Here is a 7,500-nt window from a genome sequence, read left to right on the forward strand (position 1 = left end):
AGTACTGAAAATTGTAGTACCATTATCATCATCATGGTTATTACCATTATTACTACCAATTATATTATTACCATTATCATTGTTATTAGAGTTATCACTACCGTGGTAATAAATTTGATAATAATGATTATGTATTGATAATGATGATGTTAATAATGACAAGAATAGTAATGATGATAATGAATATGAAAATGATGCAGATGATGTAGAGAAGGATGAGGATGATGGTAATGGTAATGACAAAAACGATATTGTTACAAGAAATAGTAGTGTACTGACCTGGATTGCAGCCTCCTAGCCAGATGGTGATCATCCGAGCAGCATCATAACAAGGTCTGTTCTCTCGCTTGGCGCCACCAATAACGTGTCGCAAGAACCGTAAAACGTTAATTTACCGGTGCAATTTCTTATAAATTTGTCATCGACGATTATGCAAAGATGTCCACAGATCAGATACTGCAATTTTTTTTTTTTTTTTTTTTTTTACATATAAATCCATTCATTATAGTCCAGTGCTCAATTCGTAATTCGTATTTCCAATTCGTATTTCCAATTGCGTAAAAAACAAGCACCAGTTTCCCACAGGGGATTCTGCTGCTTGCCATAGACTCAACAGAACCACATTGGACTTTGCTTGTTTGCTTTGCCGTTCGTTATTTTTAGTCAAAATTGCTGCGAATCGACCCAACCTTGACCTCCTCGCCTAAAAGATAAGTATAACTGATGAATTTCTTGGTGTTAAGAAATCGTTAGTATTGGATGGATACTGGGCTGTGTTGCATAAATTGTATATTACTTGTGGAGAGTTTTTATATTTCGTTTTCTTTTTTTCTTAATATAGTTCCTATTTTAAGCTTACATGGTTTCTTTTATGCCTTAAGGATATCCATCCTATATAGCACCTGTTGTCCTTAATCATGATAAGATATGCAAATTGCCCCAGTGCTTTAACAACAGTTAATGAGTGATGCTCGCGCCAACCACAAATGATCTTGTAAGAAAATAGAATTGTTATCTTCCGTAACTACTTACAAGCTGTTTATAAGACACTGAAGCAGTAATATTATTATAGTTACTATCATTATCATTGTCATTATTATTACTACTATTCATTAAATTATCACCATTATTATTACTACTATTCATGTAGTTATTATCATTAGTACTATTATCCTCATTATCATTGTTGTTAATGTTATCACTAGCAGTGGTAGTATCAGTAATAGCAGTATATCAATGATAATGATAATTATGCTGTGATACTATTGGTGGTGGTGGTTGTGGTGGTGATGATGATGATGATGATGATGATGATGATGAAGATGATAATTATGATGACTATAATTATGATAATGATGGCAATGATAGTGGTTATGGCAATAATGATAATGATAATGATTATTTTACTAAAAGTTGATAGCAAGATAAGATAATACAATCACCAATAACAATGATAGCAACTAATACTACCACTACTGCTGTTGTTACCGTTACTATTACTATTAACAATATTATCATTACTACAGTGTTTTGTTGTCTTCATCATATCATTAACATCATCTTGGCAATATTGAGTATTATTACCGTAACAACATTTAATCTGACTACCATAATACTGATATTCAATATTATTACCATGTTCATAATATTTGATATCACTCAGATTATCACCCTCATAGTGATAATTTTCGCCATCACTCTAACCTAAGCTACTCTACTGAGAGGCATATGCACGAGGTGCATCTAATGGGTTCTACTCAGTGAAAATTATGTTTCTATTCGTTTAAGAGAAAAGTCATAAGATTCCTCAGATTCTTAAAAGCTTTTGGGAATATTTGTTTCTATGGAGATTACAAAAAATTCTTATACATATCTTGCTATGAATGTTCGACTTCGTATTTTGCCATGAAACCTTAGCTGGAAGTAAATGTGCTGTAATACACACACACACACACACACACACACACACACATACACACACACACACACACACACACACACACACACACACACATATATATATATATATATATATATATATATATATATATATATATATATATATACATATATCGTCCCATCTCTCTTTCTCTCTCAGTGTGATATTAACGTGTCCAAACGCGATGTCAGCCACTGATTTCCCGGACTACTATTATTATTTTGTTGTAATATAATCTTTGTAATTTTAATTCCTTCAGACACACTGTTCCCTAGCAACTAGCGGAAGTACTGTCCCACACCTGCTTCCTGCCTCGACCTTCACCTGGTCACAGCTGACACACCCACATGTGTGCCAGACCGGAGGCACCGTTGAACCTCTTCATTGACCCAACTACACTTTATATGTTATAGCAGGAGTTATCTGTAGACATCTCCCTCCATCTCATCTTCATTACCCATTGATTGTATATGTATTTTCATTGCTGTGTAGCATGCAATAGTTCGCTTCTGGTCCCTTCAACTGTGTCCGTTAGTCGAATGGCCTGAGGCAGGGAAAGGGACACAAAGTTGCCGGTGTCATCACCGAAATGGGTCATAAGAAGAAGAGGCAGATCAGACATAGGCAGAGAACAGACAGAGAAAGCACTCTTCCGACGGCAGAAGCACAGCTTGGGGGAGTATCTTGACCTCGTCTCCCCCGAGGACGTTGACCTTAACTCTTTGATCTGAAGGGGAGAACCCCTGGAGTAATAAAGCGCAAGTATATCAGCGTGTCTCCATCACCAACTCAAATCGGGATCTCGAGTTCTATGTCAGTACGACTGCCGAGCTTACATTGCTGGCAGCGCGGGCTTACATTGGTGTCAGCAGTAGCTTACATTAATGGCAGCAGTGCCTTATATTAGCCACAAATGTAACGCACCACTGCTATCAATGTAAGCCCGGCGGTAGTACTGACTTAGACCTCGAGATCATGGCTTGAGTTGGTGATGGAGACGCGCTGATACACTTTATTGCTCCAGGGGTTCGCTTTTCAGATCAAAGAGTTAAGGTCAACGTCCTCGGGGGAGACGAGGTCAAGGCGCTCCCCCGAGCTGTGCTTCTGTCGTCGGAAGAGTGCTTTCTCTGTCTCTTCTCTGCCTCTGTCTGATATCTGTCTGATCTGCCTCCTCTTCTTATGACCCATTTCGGTGTTGACACTGGAAACTTTGTGTCCCTTTCTCTGCCTCAGGCCATTTGAATAACGGAAACAGTTGAAGGGGCCAAAAGCGAACTATTGCATACTTCACAGCGATGAAAGTATGTAATCAGTCATTGGGTACTGAAGATGAGATGGAGGGAGATTCTTAATAAACAATGATTTTTGAAGAGATGACTTCACGCCCCCCTGACCCCCTAATTTGGGAGCCACTGCTGTAGGGAGTCACATGGTGAGGGCAGTGACGTCTCTTTCTACAAGTAGTAAACTGCTCCTGGAGCCGGATACTCAAAAGTCTCGCTGTATAAGACGTCACAGCGGTTTACGCTCTTGTAAGGTACGATGTCCCTACGAGTCCGCAAATCTCCCATATATATATATATGTGTGTGTGTGTGTGTGTGTGTGTGTGTGCGCGTGTGTGTGTGTGTGTGCGCGCGTGTGTGTGTGTGTGTGTTATGTGGGTATATATATATATATATATATATATATATATATATATATATATATATATATAGATAGATAGATAGATATATGTCCAGGTGTTCATTTTCATGTGTATATGAAAACGGAAAAAATAGAACACCTGACAAATATGCGTTGCCATGGAAACGTCAGCGACTCCTACCAGTGTAGGGTATTGCGCATGTGCGTGACAATCGGGCAGGTGGGCACGAGTCACAGCCAGTCAAGACGACACTGGCTACTCACAAGGAGACAATAGAAAACGCGGCGACTTCTTGAGAATCGAACAAGAAATTGCAGGAAAATTATTGCTGACGGACGACCTGCAGTTGCATCCCCGCCACCACATAGACTCAAAGTATCTTAGCCGTATATACAAGATAAGTAGAAAGAAAAAAAAAAAACGCAAAACAGTGAGTAATCCCGCAATTATCAGATTAAAATAGAAAATGAATAGCCGGCTAGTGAGTGATCGCCCTGTGTCTTAAGTACCATAAAGGATGATAATATCAATTTGAATAATGAATATATCTCAAATGGAATTATGCTAGGATATAGATTGAGTTAATAACAAATGAACAACTTATAATGTGAATAAATTAATAAATTGTCAGATCTTATCAAGAATGAAAAAATAACCAGGAACACGAATAAGTTATAAAAGATGAAAACTATATATACGTAACAATTCTAAGAATTACCATACTTCAGCATGAATCCTGATGCTTACACCAATCTTTGATAAGAACTTTGACAAGTGGCGACCGTACAGGGACTTGACACGAGAGTAGCAATTAAAATAGAAACAGAGAGAGGAGGTTGATGGTGGTTTCCCTTAGCTCATGGTGATTCTATAGTGAGTAGTTCGTATGACATTTTTGGGGGAGCATTTAACTTTTACATCAGCAAAAATGTCTACAGAAACTTTCGTAAAAGAGGCTAAGCTGATGGGTCTTGAAGATGCGGTGGCTATCGTAGATTACGTGAGCAAACGTCAGGCGGAGGAGCGAGAAATACGAGCGAGCCAACGTTAGCGTGAGAAAGAGGAACGAGAAGAACGGGATAGGCAGCGAAAAAAACAAGCTGAGGATGCAGCAGTTGCAGATGGAGGAAGAGGAGAGAATTCGCCGGCATCAGCTGGACATGGCTCATGCGCAGACGGTTAGCTGTGTTCAAAGAAAGTGAGCGAATCGAACCATACGTTCAGAAGTTTGAAGATCTTGCTGATCTCTATCAGTTAGATGAAGCCGCGAAGAAGCTTCATTTCCAGAGTCTATTTGATAGGAAACCTTTGGAAATCCTCCATCGTCTCGACGCGAGCGACAAAACATACGCGTCAATGAAGTCGGCGTTGATGAGGGCGGACGGGTTGACGGTTGACGACGCGAAACTTCAGTTCAGCCGGGCGAAGATGCAAGATAAGGAGACTGACGCTCAGTTCCTGGTTCGCTTGGCAAGCTACTTTGATTAGTGGCAGGAGAAGGATGGGACGCCTAACTCAAAGGAAGGTTTCAGGGATTTGATGATACGTACTCAGCTAGAAAAGTTATGCCCTCTGGACCTCGGGCACAGTTCAAGATCCACAAGATTAAGACTGCAGAGCAGATGGCTGAGAAGGCGGATGCCCACTTTTCTGCATATGGGTATCATATGGAAAAAGCCGGCCTCTTCAGTCGGCCAGCAACAGAAAGGAAGGCAAGAAATACCTTTGCAACAGCAACAGAAGTTTCAACCTACCCTAAATCATAAGAGTCAGTATTTGCAGACGAAAGCACAGCCGAATATACCACTCCAGCAACCACACAAACATCCGTGGCGAGCGGTGAATCAGGAAACTCAGGGTTTCCGGCAGAAAGGTGCGGCCGCCCGTATGAGTGAGGAAGATGAACCGCCCCAATGGCCCCATTTTCCCAAGAAGTCAGAAATTAAAGACATTTCCCGGGTACACAACATATGACTATCTGCCACCTCTACAGATCCTGCGAAGTAGAACTCTCTCCTCAGTCAGGGTCAGTAGGTGGTGTTCGGGTAAGTGTTCTTCGAGACAACGGTTCGTTGGGGTATGTTATGAAACAAAGTCATGTCCTACCACAACAAAATACCGGGAGGAGAATTAATGTTAAAATGATCGATGGATCTCTGGTTAATGTCTCAGAGGCAACCATACACGTAGAGAGTCCGTTCTTTACAGGGCGAATTATGGCGGCCGTGATGGTCAACCTGATCTTCGATGTCGTCATCGGAAACATCAAAGGGGTGAGGAATAGTTGTGCTGCTGATGCTGCAACGCAAACTGGTGCTGCGGCTGTTACGAGAGGCATGGTGAAAATGAAGGAAGAAGTTACTCCTTTGACGTCGGTAAGTGATTTGGTAAATTGCCAAGAAAGATATTGTACAGGAGCAAGAGAGTGATCCCTCGTTAGAATCGGTGCGAAGCAAGTTGACGAAGTCTCTAAGTACGTCACATGGGGAAGAATCGTGTTTTATTGTGAAAAACAAGAGGATTTACCGGAGGGTTCTAACGCAACATGGAGAGGAGCGTCTTCAATTCGTCGTTACTGCGAGGTATCGTGTTGCTGTTTTCACCAATCTGCTCTCGGAGGTCACATGGGTCAGAAGAAAACCCTTGACCGTATTCAGACGGAATTATTTTGACCTGACATGGGTCAGGAGATTGCCAGGTTAGTTCGCTCATGTGATATTTGTCAAAAGACTAGTGACCGTGGACACTTGAAACCTGTACCGCTGAAGCCTATGCCGCTGATCTCCAAGCCCTTCGATAGAGTCACCGTCGACATCGTCGGACCAATCCACCCGAGGGCGAGTGATGGTTCCAAGTACATCCTCACGCTAGTGGATTTCAGTAAGAGATGGCCAGAAGCAGCGCCACTCAAGAATATAGATGCTGTTACCATCGCCGAAGCCATGGTGGAAATTTTCTGCAGGATCGGAATTCCCTGGCAAGTATTGAGTGACAGAGGGACACAGTTCACCTTAGTGATGTTGGAAGAAGTGCTTCGTTTATTGTCGATAAAGGGACTAAGAACGACTCCATATCGTCCGATGTGTAATGTCTCTGTGAAAGATTCAGTGGCACGCCGAAGAGAATGCTCAGGAGAATGGCAGCAGAGCAGCCGAAAGAATGGCCACGCTATATCGCACCGCTACTGTTCGCGTATAGAGAAGGTCCGCAAAGTTCTTTAAAGTTCTCGCCCTTCGAACTCATGCATGGAAGAGCTGTGAGGGGACCTCTTCAAATTTTTCGGGAGCTATAGGACGACAACGCAGAGGTCAAGTCAACATATACCTATGTCATTGATCTGGGAAATCGTCTCCAGTCTACTTGTGAATTAGCCAAGCAAGAACTGTTGAAAGCACAGATAGTGCAGAAGGCTTATTACGACAAGAATACAAAGGTACGTCAGTTCAAAGTCGGTGATAAGTGCCTTCTTCTCTTACCCACTTCTCACAACAAGTTGATGGCACAGTGGAATGGTCCTTATGATATCGTAAATAGAATATCTGATAATAATTATGTAGTATAGGTGGGGAATCAATACAAAAGGTTCCACATCAATATGTGAAATGAATACTTTACAGCTGGCATCGGATGTGTGTCCTATGGCGAAAGAGACCTAACGGGCAGGTGGTCTCCTCAACAACAGCGATATCTGGCATATGTTAAAGCTTTCTTTTCACAGAAATTTTCGAGTCTTGTCAATACATCCGCAGCAGCATCCATATGCGCCGCTGCAGTGATTGCAGAAAGTGCATTTGACGATGGACCCACCACTGCATAGTCATGTCAAACCGAGACCGGCGACGATGTGGACGTGAGTGAAACTCTAAAGTCTGAACAACAAAAGCAGGTAAAAAGCTTGTTCAAACGTTTCAGTGA

At 41.7% G+C, this 7,500-nt stretch overlaps 1 pseudogene; it reads left to right on the forward strand.

Annotated features, from left to right (window-relative positions):
* Window positions 1–4,513: 4,513 nt before the first annotated feature.
* Window positions 4,514–5,559, forward strand: LOC147470472 (uncharacterized; annotated as a pseudogene).
* Window positions 5,560–7,500: the final 1,941 nt, after the last annotated feature.

The sequence above is a fragment of the Penaeus japonicus genome, unplaced genomic scaffold, assembly GCF_977035675.1.
Source record: "Penaeus japonicus unplaced genomic scaffold, GWHDUDI00000001_assembly GWHDUDI00000014, whole genome shotgun sequence".
Lineage (NCBI taxonomy): Eukaryota > Metazoa > Arthropoda > Malacostraca > Decapoda > Penaeidae > Penaeus > Penaeus japonicus.